At 46.3% G+C, this 16,688-nt stretch overlaps 3 pseudogenes; 2 read left to right on the top strand and 1 right to left on the bottom strand.

Annotated features, from left to right (window-relative positions):
• The first annotated feature begins 573 nt into the window (after nt 1–573).
• Nucleotides 574–2,469, top strand: LOC149356257 (uncharacterized; annotated as a pseudogene).
• Nucleotides 2,470–3,958: 1,489 nt separating this feature from the next.
• Nucleotides 3,959–6,082, bottom strand: LOC149356256 (uncharacterized; annotated as a pseudogene).
• A 7,327-nt stretch (nt 6,083–13,409) lies between these two features.
• LOC149356255 (uncharacterized) lies at nt 13,410–16,103 on the top strand (annotated as a pseudogene).
• The last annotated feature ends 585 nt before the right edge of the window (nt 16,104–16,688 follow it).

Raw genomic sequence — 16,688 nt, 5'->3', positions numbered from 1 at the left:
TCTATTTATTTATTTAATCAAATACCCTACAGGCCCTCCGGGGAGGGTATTGCATGGGGGGAGGCTACATTTTAAGCACTTAGACAACACTATGTTCAAAAAGGTGCAGAAAAGAGAGAAACAAGAACTACAGACACCATTTCTTGAAGTACAATAAAAAACAACAACAACAACACTACAGCTCAAATAGAAAAGCGTAAAAAATTCAAACATTTCAGAAAGGCCCGCCAATCGATAGCCCGGAGTGAACACTGGTTCATTCCGGACGAATAAAATTTTTCAAATTCCTAACAAACTCTTTGGAACCGAAGTGCGATAGCGCTGCAGTTCACTGAGCCCTGTTTCGCAACTCCGCAAGCAACGTCACGCAATGCGCGCATCAGCCCCGAAGCCTATAGACGCGTTCAATGTTTGTAAACAAACCGCGCTTGGCGCTGATTGGCTTCCCCGAGCAAACTTCCGGCGGAAGTACTTCCGGCATGCCTTCGCAGCGCGACGTCGGTTTCATGCAACATGCGGCTGTGTTGTTATTTGTGTTCTGTGCGCAGCGCTGCAACACGTTGGTGCATCGCGATGTCTAGTGAATATTTTAAAAAGCTTGACACGCAGACACAGAGCCGCTATCGAGAAAAACTGACGTTCAAGGGCGAAGAGCTTCCCGTCCCGCTTGACGATGCCGCGCGGTTCGCCTTCACATCGGGCTCGCGCAATCTCCCACCTCTTACAGTGACGGATATTTTCGTCTACCTCGTTGAAGGTGTGTGCTTCTAAACCAAGGAACAGTTCAAAAGCCACAAAATGACTGCAGCTTACAACGCATTTTTAAGTGGAAAGGTGAAGCGGCTGAAGTCGTTCAGAGCAGGCCGGCGTGGCGACGGTGTCAGTCTCGTCGCGGCCACTGTGCCAGCCTGACGCTGACTAAGTCATACGAGGCGTGGTGCGTTATCAGTGATGACGAGAATGTTGAGAGTGCTCACTGCACCTGCATGGCGGGGTAAGTACTACGTCCTCCCTAAATAGCTGCCTCGGCCGCTTCCGACCGCTAGTGGAGCAAATGTCCGGGAGTGTGTGTGTTTTGCGGAAACAGATTTCAAGCGCGATAACATGCGATTGCGAATACTTGGATAACGTGACGAGCTTATCGCATGGATTCCCGCTAATTTATAACCCTAGAATGCTTCCATTACCCCGCCGCAACCTTTTCCATAGAAGCATTTACAAGAAACTGTGTCCCGAAATTAATTCTTTTTAGTACTTTGGGTTATTCTTGAGAAGTGGTTGACGTTGTCCATAGTGTGGGATCATTCTTGGCACCCAGGAAGGAAAGGTTGAAGGGATGTGGGGAAATATTCAGTATCTTTCGCGTTGTACCGTCCTGTTCTTTCACGTCCCGTGAGTTGCACTGTTTTCCCTTCTAGATATTTTAGTTTCACCTTACGAAATGTATGCAGGTTACCTAGGACAGAATGCCATGCCATATAACTTTGTTGGTGATTTCATGGCAGTTAGAGCCTGTTGCCATTAGTTTAAAACATTTCGTTTCCAGTGATTTGGTTCTTCTCTAGGGTGGAAAACAGTGCAAAATCACACAAAGGACAAAGAAAAAGAAGACAAGACACAGGCACTAAAAACTCTTGATAAATTGTTTATTATATGTTGGATGGCTTGTTGGTTACACACCTTGACAACAACAGCGCGGTCGGAACACGGACAAGAAAGATTGACACAAACAGAGGCGCTGTGTTTGCCTGTGTTTGTGTCAGTATTTCTTTTCTGTGTTCCGTCTGCGCTGTTGTTGTCAAGATAAGTTGTTTCGTTGTGTTTTGCCAGATTTAAAGTGCTGATAAATATGTGTACACTACTTTGACTTGCAGCCTCGGAGAATGTTGCAGCCATGTTGCTTCACTGCTGTTCAGTGTTCTGGCAAATGTGCACTACAGCGATGTGTCGCCAACTGATGTCCAGTGCAAGTGGACTGCGGTGTCCAGAAGAAGCACAGTGAGCATTTTTTTCTTTGCATGAACAAATACTTCGGAAACAAGGACTGAACACTAAATTTCTTGCAGCCCGCACCAGTTAGCAAAATCGTTTTTTAAGCCCAAAGTGGGTCGTCCAGCGCCTGAGATTGTCCCAAGACCGCAGAAGACAGTACCAACTTGGACTGATCATGAGGTCCGCGGCTTCATGCAGCAAGTCAAGGTGAATCCTTATATTCAGTAATGTCCTTTATGGTTCCGTAATGGTTTACAATAATTATGTTATCTGCTCTTACAGGGATTTGCACCAAACACTCTGCTGTTGAATTCACTAACAGATAGTGAAGAGACTGATTCTGCACCCGAGTCATCTGAAGCAGCTGCCCAGGAATCCAAGGAATCAGCTGGGCTTCAACAGCCATCCTTGCATTCTCCACTGCATGCTGTGTATGGCGGCAGTAACTTGCTGACAGCGAGGCAAGTGCAGATGTAACATGAAGGCTGCATTGCGATTGAGCAGACAACTCGTGGCCAGTCCAAGAGCACGAGATGGAAAGAAGAGCGCCTAGGCAGGATTACTGCCTCTGTGTTGCACCGAGTAACAAGATGCGAAACCGGGGCGGACGGTCTTGTGGCTGGAATTATGGGTTATGTCAAAGTACCACATGTGCCAAACCTGCGCTGGGGCTGTGAAGCAGAGCCTCAAGCAAAACAAGCTTTCTTGACTCATCAGTCACCGCATCACAGCCAGCTTGAAATTAGACACTGTGGCCTGTTTGTGCTAGGAAGGCTGCCATTCCTGACTGCAACTCTAGACGCTGTTGTGTCATGTGCATGCTGCGAGAAGGCTGTGCGAGAGGTGAGTCTACTGCGTCAGCGAAAGGTGCTTCCATAACCACTAGTACTAAGCTGGCTTACCTTTTAAAGCTGAGGCAAGACCATACATGCTACACACAAATACAAGCCCAAATGGCTATTACTGGGCTGCATCGAGCTTATTTTGTAGTCTACAAGAACATTCGGTGCTCGTTGAGACTATGACGTTTGATAAAAACTTCTTGGCAGACACAGAAGCCAGAGCAGAAAGTTTTTTTCTTTCAGCACATCTTCCCAGAGCTGCACTCAATTCAAATTTTAAAAAAGCTAGAATGTGCAAAAGCCACATGCCACTGCCATGGTACCAAATCTGGACGCATTGTAGAGTGCGCTCAATGTCTCCACTGTTTTCACCTCAAATGCGTAAACCTCAAACGCACACCAAAGTCGGGGGCATGCATAAAGTGTCAATAAAATAAGCAGACTGACAAAACAGATTAAGTGTGGCTCAATCTGTTTCCCCATTCTGTTACAACAGGGCACATTCAGAATTCTGTGAGTTGCTTCTTTGTTTCAATTTTGTATATTTATGTGTTACTTTTTTCTGACATCGAACAGACAGTGAATGCTCACGAGCCAAAATGCTTAAGGCTTGTGAAATATTAAACACATGCCATGGCATTATGAGCAGGCAGTATTACTGCTAGACTTCATATTTTGTTTCATAGCTGTGTAACACAACATATAGTTACAATGTCAGGGAACAGCAGTAATGCTACTGTGCTTTTCATTTTTAAAACAAGATGGCAGGTATGCTTTAAGGTGTAAAGAAGCGTTCAAAAACCTTGACTATTTGGCACTTGTGTTCTTTTGCTGTAAATACTCAAGCATAGCTTTTCATCTCCAGTGATGATTGTTCAGTGCAATAAAAAAGAGCAGAAAAAGTCAAGATTAAAGTTTTAAAGCGAAATTGCAATGCCTTGAAATACAATAACCCTAGTCTTGGTTTTCACTTGGCATGTGATTAAGACAATGCGGGTACAATATTGCCAAACTGAGTCTCGCATAAAAATGTCACTTCCATAAAAGTCTAGTCTTGTACTCATTGAAACTATCACATCACACCACGTGGTCACCGTTCATGAGGTGGAGGCAGCAGGTGTTCATTATGCTTCACTATTCATCACAGTTTTTTCGCCAAGGTTGTTAATGATTGGAGTTTGCAGGTTGACAAGTCCACAGCAGACGACCAGAATCTTGTCAATGGCTGCGAAATCCTTGTCATTTGACCTTTTCACAAAGCTTACCGGCAGCACACTTTGGAGTGATCTGAAGAGTTTCAGTCGTTGAATAGCTCTTTCCACATGAATGCGGACCCGTGAGAGCTTTCGTGATGTTGTGACTTCTTCTCCTGGCAGCTGAGGGCGTTTTTTTGTTAAGGAGGGCATCAGTATTTTAGCACCTCGATCAGCAAACATTTCATCGCACCGGAATCTTCTGTCCACAAGAAAACAATCCCCTTCCTCAACCATATCCAGGAGGCCACTACACAGTGTGAGTTCTTTGTGAGAGACTCTTCCTCCCCATGCCTTGGAAACAAATGTTACTGAGCCTGAAGGTGAAATTGCAACAAGTGCCTTGACGGTATTGTGGTGTTTGTAATTTGAATACGTTTGGCTTCTAGCTTCCAGAGATGTTGGGCGCTGAATAAATATTTCAGAGCAATCAATGATGCCTCTCAGGTCATCAAATAATGGGTCCTGAAAAGCTGCGAGGCGGTGAGATTGCAGGGCTCTTCTGGATGGCCAAATGATGAATTTCTCAAAGTTCTTTGCTAGGACATCAAGCCTTGAGTGAAAAATGCCACTCACAGAACCCAATGATATGCCGAATCGGCACGCAAGGTCATTGGTGAGCAGTCCTAGTCGAAGCCCCATAAACACAAGGAGAAGCTGCTGCTCTGCCTTCAGGGATATTCTGTGTGCTGGTGACCAGATGGACAACACAAACTGCAGCAGTGATTTGAAGATTGTTACGGATACAAGCCCTGTGTGGAACTTTAATGTTTTGTCCGACTGCATCGCCAAAGTTTGCGTGATCTCTGGTAGGTTCAGGGACTTATTCTCCTTTGCAGCACGTCTGTTTTCGGCAGTTCCAAGGTTTTGCTCCATTTCGGTCAGACGTTTCTTAGTCAACTCATTTTCTTCCAGCAGAGCTTCAATGTCTTTTGTTGTGAGGGTTGTTTGTGTTTCAGCTTTACACGTATTCCTAGGACTGTCACCAGGGTCGGCAGAGTCACCTGGGGATGTTGAACGGTAGGACACAGCAGCGCCACATGCTTGTTCAGAAGGCAGTTTCTTCTCAGCACGTTGGAATCTGGCGATCTTCTGCTTTTAGTTTCCCTGTGTTCGGTAAGGAAACACAGAAAGAACATAATCTGGATGATTTGCATCGGAAGACGGCTGGCCTGCAAAACAGAAGAATAAAAAAAATGTCATGACACACACTCAGACTATCTGCAACTAAAGAGGTTTTAATGACACTTTCATTGCTGTTACTGAAAGGATGAAATCAGAGGAAAGCGGAGGTTTTGTGTACGCATTAATAAAAGAGCAAGATGATATGTGCATATATCCATACTTTCTGTTTTATCAGCATGGTTTCTTGTCAATGTGTGTTCACACAAAAATGAATTTCTCAAACGTCTTTGTGATGTTAAAACAGCAAGGTCGATTCAAAGGGGATAAACTTTTGCCATTCCTACAGTGAAATGAAAATTGCAACTGTTCGCGATAGTAAAATCTATAACCTGCCTCCGCAAAGTCGTAGTAAATACACCCAGGTAGTGACTGAAACTTCCCGCATGTATGGAATCCACTGGTTAGTTCTGGGATTCTACTCTGCGTAAACTAATATCGTCGATACGGTTGTACACATAAAAAAGAAAAAACGGCGGCTCTATGGCTAAACGCCGACGTAAATATCTTTAGGCTGTGGCGTTGCGCGCAACAGCAAGAAGTTTTACATGGCATGCCTATGTACTCAACTTTACGATCGGGCAAGCTCCGGATGAGTCAAACTGCTCGCGCGTGGGTCACACGAGATATGCGGCCGTAGTACTTTCATATAATTAATCCGCACAACAGCACCGGCGCTACCATAAGTAGCAACGTACCTTGGATGAAGTGAGCAGAGCAAATCTGGGAGCTCTTTGTAGGCTGCCAGTGGTCCCGGCGAACCGCCGCTATCCAAGCATTTTTCCTATCGCCCTCGGTGGGGAACCTGAACATTCGCACTTCCGAAAGAAGGTTTGTGCCTGAGCGAAGGCTGCACCCAGGCACGACACAACACGAACCCATCCTTGACCGCTTCACAGGTGACGTGTACGACGCCGACCACATTTCCTAGCGAGCAACCGTACACACCGCACACAAACAGAGACGCGATATCGCCGCAAGTGGAGCGAACAGAGTGAAAAGAGTTGCTCCAGCGAGCCACTGCACACCGAACAAGACACAAAATGCCACAATCCGCACTAAAATTAATATACTAAGGAAAAATCGCAAAAAAAACAGGCACACGACGAGCGCGGGGGCACAAAAAAGCCAGCAAAACAATCCAGAACCGGAAGTTTCCTAGGGGAGCCGGATGTGGGAGCACAGTGTTGCCAGTGCGTGGTCGGCGCTGGATGAAACCGTCTATTTCCTTTTACGCATACGGACTGCTGACGCGAGTAAGAAGCGTTCCTACACCGCTGCTCTGTCCCCACAGTCATGTCAGGCACCCTATCATATCAGAGGACGCGCCAACAACAGAGCAGTGGAAAGTTTCCATACGCACTGAGTGCTACGGAGCTGGCCCCATGCTAACCCGAAACCCGTCATCCACTGAAATGTAGTGAGCGCTGTCTCCCACTGATTGGGTGAGTGTGGTGTGACGTCACAACCTCTGCCGACCAATCCTGAATGGGTGTGACAAAGCGCATGACTTTTCTTCCGAAAGGTCGTTGTAACGCTATCGCGTTAAAAGCTACCAAAGGGCATAGCATAAACCGTAGCAGCGGAGCATAGCGTATTATCCGAGAGCTCAATGCTATGGTCACAGCGAAGCTACCGTTGGCATCTGACGATGGCAAAAAAATTCTGAGGACACTTTTGCAACTGAAGTGTTGAGAGTCGAAAGCCTTTTTAGCATGCTGCTTTCGCGAATGATTGCGATTAATTGCACTTAATTCAATATTACTCCACTCCAACCACCTCGCTTTATCTACACTCTCTTCTAAACATTCAAGTTTTGCGTCACACGTCGACTGCGCCTACACTTCCGGTCAAATGTAATTTCACTTCCTGTGATTCAAACTTTGCGCTACTCCCCCCCCGACAACGGCCACTTTTGGTCGTTTTTTTTACTATAATTAATTAACCAATAACTCTACAGTCATCAAACTGGGCTTCTAAGTTTGTTTTTCTACTTCTGTCTAAAGCAACCATTGGTTTTCTGCTATCTTTTTCAGTTCCCTTATTTGCCACCGTGGGAATGCAGATTCCTCCTCCGCCACAGCAGAAATCAGTCCCGGACCGATCGAGCTTTCCGCTGTGTATTTAGGTAGAATCTCTGCTCCGGCGGCGGATTCCGGCGAATGCCCCGGCGGCGAATTCACGGCGAATGCGCCATGAGAATAGCGCTGCTGAAAGCGGATCACAGAGCCTTTCGCTTGGCCCGCCCTATCGCTTGCTCCTTTCGTTCGTAATGTTCGTTCGTAAAGCCGTTCGTTCGTTCGTAAAGCCAGTGACCATGCAATAACCGACCACGCTTGCCCAAGTGCGAAGCTAATTAAGCGCGGCATTCACAACTTTTGACCTGTCCCACCTAACCAGAACCTGGCCCCACAAACCGATGCGCTCCGCTTGACGAAGATGACGACCCTCTAATACGGCGTCCTTTGCTGAGCGAAGCTACAGTGATGTCACTCGGCTTACCCGTAGCCGTCGAGCCCACGAGGAACTTCGATATGAAATGGCTGATATCGATCGCCGTATTGTTGATCGACGAATAGAGCTATCCAAACTTACTTATCGCCGCAATCACCTCGTGAGCTCACGCAGGTCGTCGACGGCAAAAAGTTTGTCATCGGCTGCGCTAATGTCTCAGAAATACCCTCGACCTCCATCTGTTAAATCGTGCTGTGTCTACGCACAAGTCTATCGCTAAACTGGCCACCAACCCGGCATCGCTTCTACGCATGCCACGCAAAAGCTAGAGACCGTAGCTGCCACTCTTCGGGAAAGCTTGTTATAAAGACCGGAAAAATGGCGTCTAAACCGCCTGCATATCTAATTCAGTGGAATTGCCGGGGTCTCGCCAACGAAGTTGCTAAGACCCGAGAACGCATTCGCTTGGGCTCACTTCAAGCGCGGGTGTCACTCCTCCAAGGACAGAACTCTCGTCCAGGAATCTCGAATTTACTAGCTGCGCAACACCATTCATACGCGATCGTCGTACGTCTCTGTCAGGTCAAAGACCAGGCAATTAAGGCTGCTATTTTTGTTCTCACTTCTCTCGTTCAGACGGATCTACCTAAGGCATACGGTGCACAGCGTGGCAGCAGGTGGTGGCCGTAAATGTGTAACTTTCTCGATGCGTTGTTGTGCTTGTGTCCTGTTACGTGTGCCGTCTCTGGCCACATAACAGGACTGCCTGAGACCATAACGTCGCGGATACAGGAGGCCGTGATATTTTATACTGAAAATATAAAATATTTTATATTTTATACTGGGGACTCTTTCGGACTTAGAATGAAATGATAGCGCAGAACGACACACTCACGAAAAGGCCGAGAACGAAAAGGGTGCGCGCTAAAAAAGAAAAAAAAACATTATGCACCATGCAGCACATCTACAAGTTTTGTTAATATATTTGACTTATAGTCAATCTGCGAATAATTTTGGGGAATGTAAAAGCAGTAATTCGTAAATAGACGACTGATGAGATGATATCGGGAAGTAGTTTAGCCGCCAGAAGAAAACTGCGGAATGGGTTCGTAAAATAAAGTGAGACTGGGTAAGAAAAACCTGAAAAAGTTTTTTATGAAGAGCAGAATCATAGCGAAACTTATTATCTGCGAAATGATTCCGAAGATGTGCCGCTGATACCGCAGGACGAAGACAACAATGCAGTTTATAGTCGGAAATCCCTAAATGATATTAAAGAGCAAATTTTTAACTATGGGCTCAGAGTTTGTCCAACTAGCAATAATTACAGCGATGGTGAACTTAATAGCGATTAAACAAAATTTCTGCGAAGAAAGTGCATTAAGAAGTACTCCACCGAAGCACAAAATGCTCGCTGCCTATTTTACTTGCAGCCTGTAATTCTTGATCAGCATGCATTCATCAAGCCGAAACGTCGAGCGATAACCCTATTGCAAAATTAGCTGCCTATCGAATCTCAATCAACAGCTTCACCAAAGAGAGTCAACGCCCGTATAAAAGGCATTACAGTGCGGCCTTGTGAGTCGGCGCCTGACGTACTGCGTGTGCTTGCAAGAATATCCGCATTTTGAATTTTTTCTCCTCACTGAGTCAATTGCGAGGAGATGTATGCATGGGGTGCTTCTCAAATATTTTTCAGCGTGCCTCAAATGATATGTCCCTTTCCAATCACTGCGCAGAAAATAAGAAAGGCTTCGTGCTCGTGTCGCGCTTCACACTTATATCACATAATACATGCGTGCGCGTGTCTGATCGCGTACTCGTAGTGGAATTTGTGGCAACTCTTGAGAAAGGCCTCAGACACCATTTTAAGATTTGCTGGGCGAACCGACTTAACAGCCGAAATATTTCGTGAATTCGAATTCGAAGAATACGGCGTAATACGAAGCAAGCGCTTGTGTTTGCGAGGCGGCGAGATGATCCAGACACGATCACACACGCATGCGCACAAACCAACGAACGCGCACACAAATGCGCACACCCTCACGCACGCACACGCATGTGCACAAACGCACACATGCTCGCGCACACAGACACGCACACACGCTCACATACACACATGCGCAAACACACAAACGCACAAACACTCGCGCACACCCACAATCACACGCACGCACAGTTAATAAACAAACAGCGAACAAATAAACAAACAAAGAGCACGAACTGTAGGAACAGGCACCATTGCAGGCGACACATACAATGTACACCACAGTCTAGTCGAAACTAGCCCGTGCGTCGCGTTTAAGATCGAACAAAACCTCCCATGAAGTAACATGGTCCTTCTAGTCCTTATGAAAACGTCTTCCCGCCGAGCAATGCCAGCAAAAAACCGTGCCGACAAGTCTGGCTGACCGCGGGCAGCCCGAAACTGCACAGCCAGAGAAAAAAAAGCGCGTTTTGGGCTGCCACTGGAAGTGCTCGTAGCAAACCGAGACAAACAAGTGCGTGGTTCCGCGCCTTGGCAGTCCGCCAGTTGGGCGCAGGCAGCCAAAGGTAGATAATCGAAGATGGCCACCATATATCTACAGTTACGTTCGTTGGAATAAAATTTCCCGCTGAGCTAATTGCGCGGCGGCGATTAGCGATTAGTGCATCCACTGAATATGGCGGGGGTGGAATAGCGAAGGAAGCTCATAGGGCTCGCTTCTGTTTGCAAAGGTCTCGGCCGCCTGATGGCGGCTTCGAAGAGCCCCCGTTAACTTCTTGACTAAATGCGGACAGCTAAGCGCAAGCCTAATGAAGCCAAGGCCGCAAAGCATAGCCGCGAACGCTGGACCAGTACGAGAGTAGAACAAAACAAGGACTTACGGCTTCCATGATCGGATGCCGGCGGGGTTCTGAGAAGCGAGTGAGCACGTGCACGCATGCACTGCGTCTTCCTCTTAACGCTGATGATGATGAATAGTTTGGGTATGTGCCATCTTTTCATAGGCTAATAACAAGAACACCATAATCTCTTCACCTCTGTTTCATTCACAAGTTCACTGTATGGCTGCGCTTGGGTTGTATGGCAATGAGTAATTACTCCCTCATTTGAAAGAAGAGAAAAACGGAAGACGAAGAAATTTAACCGCGGTTCTGCGTCCACTATGCGCATTTTGCCATTACCCCGGTTTAATAGGCTATTTGTGGCTGTTGAGCCACTGCTCCTGCTATTTATAAAAACAGCTCAAGAGGGGCACTAGCTGCAACTTGGGCCTGTACCTTTAAAACTCCCATCTGGCGATGGTTTGGCGCCAAAATTAGTCAGTACAGCAACAAGACTGTTTGTTTCTTATTGAAATAAGACTGGCTGCCATGCTGGACCTTAAAATGCTACGCACTGTCTCTATCTACAGAATTCAGACCACCACCCCTGTATTTGATAGTCTCGGCTCTAACGCATCTGCTGTCATCTACTTTTTTGTTGCTGTCTCTTTCTGGTGTCTACTTCCCCCCAGAAAACAATATCGGCTGATGAGCCTCTATACACCTTCATGTTCTCAGCCGATCCCCCGTATTCGTATGCGACATTTGCTGCTTGAAATAACCATAACGACGGCATGTGCCTGCTTCAGGAGTCAATGCTAAAGCACTTCGAGTCGTGACAGGTCTAGTTTTCCGGTGATTTCCAGCGGCTGAAGTTAGCGCAGAAAGCAGATCAATGGTTGTCCCGAGAGAGCGATATGACTGTGACAACTTTTGGAAGCAGAGTTCCTGCGGTGATTTTGCTGGTAGCATTTCGGGCTCCCCATATGCAGGCTTCTGTTTGCTTCTCAACAAGCTTGAATGTAGAGATCCTGAATCCGCTTCGCCTCCTTCCACAAACTCCCACAGCCGAAGCTGGGCCCCTCGTTTCCCTGTTCACAATACTAAGTCAACGCTTATCGTAGTTATCTTCACTCTCAATTTTCTGCTTGGTTATCTTGGCTTTTCTTTGGCGCACTCATCTACTAGTGAAACAGTTACACTGCACCAAACTGAAATTTGGCCGCTCGACGGAAGCGCCGCGCTTCTCCCCTGGCCGCTAGCCGTAACGGTAGTGGTGCTTCGTCGTGGTGGGTTTGACGGCTGCAGCGGCAGCAAAACGTGCCCGCTCTTCAGTTTTGGGCATCTGAACTCAAACGTCCGATATGGTTAGGCAAAAATCACCAGCCAAAAAATGCTATTAACCATTCGCCGAATGAGGGCCACGCTTAATACGAAATGGGTCCGAGAGCCGTATATTTCATCTCATAGACGACTCACTGTGAAAGGTAGAAATTTTGATCCAGTCAGGGCCAAGGCATGCAACATAAATTTCCTCAAATATTTCAGCAGTGTTCAATATTTTACAAATCATCATGCGGTAGCTGATAAGGTAGTCAGGTTTGGTTTTCTAAAATACAGGGAGCGCTTTATACAGTTGTTAAATTAGTAGAGAAAGTCTGCATAAACACAGCACTATGAAGTGGTGCGCGGCCATTCGAGAACATGGCGTCTGCCGAGTCAACCGAGTGTCCTGCGCCCAGCAGCTGGACATTGGTGCCGTTTCCTTCCGGGTGATGGAGCCACCATCCGCGGAGTTAGGGGAGCCGAGGAACACGTTTTCCAGCGCATGTTGTTCTGATTGCCTTAAATCGCTGCAGCCTTCACAGCGCTGCAAACGACTTATAAGATGGAGCTTATATTCTCGGCCAGCCATAGAGCTTCCCAATATTACCTAGATGGAAAACTAGCCCCACCGGCTATGCAAAACACCTTAACCGGTATTTCATCCACCTCAGGAACGCCGTAAAGACGAGGTTTCTTAATTCGCTTATATAGTGTTCTTCGGGGAGCTAAACTTATTTATTATTGCGTTTTCCATTTCTTTAATAAATTCAACACGAGAGTTAAGCTGGTATGAAAGCATGCACAGCATTATTTTAGGTTTGCTCTGGGAACCGACGTATTTGTATGGCTGAATGGACGTTCCGTGCCGAACAGTAGCCCAGCCAAATACGAAACCTTATCCTCACAACATACCGGCACCTCTCTATGGTCGATTAAGTGTCATGCCGCCTGCTTTCCTTCAAGTAACTCTTAGATGCCCTATTTATTTATTTAATCAAATACCCTACAGGCCCTCCGGGGAGGGTATTGCATGGGGGGGAGGGTACATTTTAAGCACTTAGACAACACTATGTTCAAAAAGGTGCAGAAAAGAGAGAAACAAGAACTACAGACACCATTTCTTGAAGTACAATAAAAAAACAACAACAACAACACTACAGCTCAAATATAAAAGCGTAAAAAATTCAAACAGATCAGAAAGGCCCCCCGATCGATAGCCCGGAGTGAACACTGGTTCATTCCGGACGAATAAAATGTTTCAAATTCCTAACAAACTCTTAGGAACCGGAATGCGATAGCGCTGCAGTTCACTGAGCCCTGTTTCGCAACTCCGCAAGCAACGTCACGCAATGCGCGCATCAGCCCCGAAGCCTATAGACGCGTTCAATGTTTGTAAACAAACCGCGCTTGGCGCTGATTGGCTTCCCCGAGCAAATTTCCGGCGGAAGTACTTCCGGCATGCCTTCGCAGCGCGAAATCGGTTTCATGCAACATGCGGCTGTGTTGTTATTTCTGTTCTGTGCGCAGCGCTGCAGCACGTTGGTGCATCGCGATGTCTAGTGAATATTTTAAACAGCTTGACACGCAGACACAGAGCCGCTATCGAGAAAAACTGACGTTCAAGGGCGAAGAGCTTCCCGACCCGCTTGAAGATGCCGCGCGGTTCGCCTTCACATCGGGCTCGCGCAATCTTCCACCTCTTACAGTGACGGATATTTTCGTCTGCCTCGTTGAAGGTGTATGCTTCTAAACCAAGGAACAGTTCAAACGCCACAAAATGACTGCAGCTTACAACGCATTTTTAAGTGGAAAGGTGAAGCGGCTGAAGTCGTTCAGAGCAGGCCGGCGTGGCGACGGTGTCAGTCTCGTCGCGGCCACTGTGCCAGCCTGACGCTGACTAAGTCATACGAAGCGTGGTGCGTTATCAGTGATGACGAGAATGTTGAGAGTGCTCACTGCACCTGCATGGCGGGGTAAGTACTACGTCCTCCCTAAATAGCTGCCTCGGCCGCTTCCGACCGCTAGTGGAGCAAATGTCCGGGAGAGTGTGTGTTTTGCGGAAACAGATTTCAAGCGCGATAACATGCGATTGCGAATACTTGGATAACGTGACGAGCTTATCGGATGGATTCCCGCTAATTTATAACCCTAGAATGCTTCCATTACCCCGCCGCAAACTTTTCCGCAGAGGCATTTACAAGAAACTGTGTCCCGAAATTAATTCTTTTTAGTACTTTGGGTTATTCTTGAGAAGTGGTTGACGTTGTCCATAGTGTGGGATCATTCCTGGCACCCAGGAAGGAAAGGTTGAAGGGATGTGGGGAAATATTCAGTATCTTTCGCGTTGTACCGTCCTGTTCTTTCACGTCCCGTGAGTTGCACTGTTTTCCCTTCTAGATATTTTAGTTTCACCTTACGAAATGTATGCAGGTTACCTAGGACAGAATGCCATGCCATATAACTTTTTTGGTGATCTCATGGCAGTTAGAGCATGTTGCCATTAGTTTAAAACATTTCGTTTCGAGTGATTTGGTTCTTCTATAGGATGGAAAACAGTGCAAAATCACACAAAGGACAAAGAAAAAGAAGACAAGACACAGGCACTAAAAACTCTTGATAAATTGTTTAATATATGTTGGATGGCTTGTTGGTTACACACCTTGACAACAACAGCGCGGTCGGAACACGGACAAGAAAGATTGACACAAACAGAGGCGCTGTGTTTGCCTGTGTTTGTGTCAGTATTTCTTTTCTGTGTTCCGTCTGCGCTGTTTTTGTCAAGATCAGTTGTTTCGTTGTGTTTTGCCAGATTTAAAGTGCTGATAAATATGTGTACACTACTTTGCCTTGCAGCCTCGGAGAATGTTGCAGCCTTGTTGCTTCACTGCTGTTCAGTGTTCTGGCAAATGTGCACTACAGCGATGTGTCGCCAACTGATGTCCAGTGCAAGTGGACTGCGGTGTCCAGAAGAAGCACAGTGAGCATTTTTTTTCTTTGCATGAACAAATACTTCGGAAACAAGGACTGAACACTAAATTTCTTGCAGCCCGCACCAGTTAACAAAATCAAGTTTTTTAAGCCCAAAGTGGGTCGTCCAGCGCCTGAGATTGTCCCAAGACCGCAGAAGACAGTACCAACTTGGACTGATCATGAGGTCCGCGGCTTCATGCAGCAAGTCAAGCTGAATCCTTATATTCAGTAATGTCCTTTATGGTTCCGTAATGGTTTACAATAATTATGTTATCTGCTCTTACAGGGATTTGCACCAAACACTCTGCTGTTGAATTCACTAACAGATAGTGAAGAGACTGATTCTGCACCCGCGTCATCTGAAGCAGCTGCCCAGGAATCCAAGGAATCAGCTGGGCTTCAACAGCCATCCTTGCATTCTCCACTGCATGCTGTGTATGGCGACAGTAACTTGCTGACAGCGAGGCAAGTGCAGATGTAACATGAAGACTGCATTGCGATTGAGCAGACAACTCGTGGCCAGTCCAAGAGCACGAGATGGAAAGAAGAGCGCCTAGGCAGGATTAATGCCTCTGTGTTGCACCGAGTAACAAGATGTGAAACCGGGGCGGACGGTCTTGTGGCTGAAATTATGGGTTATGTCAAGGTACCACATGTGCCAAACCTGCGCTGGGGCTGTGAAGCAGAGCCTCAAGCAAAACAAGCTTTCTTGACTCATCAGTCACCGCATCACAGCCAGCTTGAAATTAGAGACTGTGGCCTGTTTGTGCTAGGAAGGCTGCCATTCCTGACTGCAACTCCAGACGCTGTTGTGTCATGTGCATGCTGCGAGAAGGCTGTGCGAGAGGTGAGTCTACTGCGTCAGCGAAAGGTGCTTCCATAACCACTAGTACTAAGCTGGCTTACCTTAATGCTGATTTAAAGCTGAGGCATGACCATACATGCTACACACAAATACAAGCCCAAATGGCTATTACTGGGCTGCATCGAGCTTATTTTGTAGTCTACACAGAACATTCGGTGCTCGTTGAGACTATGACCTTTGATAAAAACTTCTTGGCAGACACAGAAGCCAGAGCAGAAAGTTTTTTTCTTTCAGCACATCTTCCCAGAGCTGCACTCAATTCAAATTTTAAAAAAGCTAGAATGTGCAAAAGCCACATGCCACTGCCATGGTACCAAATCTGGACGCATTGTAGAGTGCGCTCAATGTCTCCACTGTTTTCACCTCAAATGCGTAAACCTCAAACGCACACCAAAGTCGGGGCATGAATAAAGTGTCAATAAAATAAGCAGACTGACAAAACAGATTAAGTGTGGCTCAATCTGTTTCCCCATTCTGTTACAACAGGGCACATTCAGAATTCTGTGAGTTGCTTCTTTGTTTCAATTTTGTATATTTATGTGTTACTTTTTTCTGACATCGAACAGACAGTGAATGCTCACGAGCCAAAATGCTTAAGGCTTGTGAAATATTAAACACATGCCATGGTATTATGAGCAGGCAGTATTACTGCTAGACTTCATATTTTGTTGCATGGCTGTGTAACACAACATATAGTTACAATGTCAGGGAACACCAGTAATGCTACTGTGCTTTTCATTTTTAAAACAAGATGGCAGGTATGCTTTAAGGTGTAAAGAAGCGTTCAAAAACCTTGACTATTTGGCACTTGTGTTCTTTTGCTGTAAATACTCAAGCATAGCTTTTCATCTCCAGTGATGATTGTTCAGTGCAATAAAAAAGAGCAGAAAAAGTCAAGATTAAAGTTTTAAAGCGAAATTGCAATGCCTTGAAATACAATAACCCTAGTCTTGGTTTTCACTTGGCATGTGATTAAGACAATGCGGGTACAATATT

Source organism: Amblyomma mixtum, chromosome 3 (genome assembly GCF_055824585.1).
Source record: "Amblyomma mixtum isolate Tamu chromosome 3, ASM5582458v1, whole genome shotgun sequence".
In the NCBI taxonomy this organism is placed as follows: Eukaryota; Metazoa; Arthropoda; class Arachnida; order Ixodida; family Ixodidae; genus Amblyomma; species Amblyomma mixtum.
The sequence above is the reverse complement of the archived record's forward strand: the minus strand, read 5'-3'. Positions and strand labels throughout refer to the sequence as shown.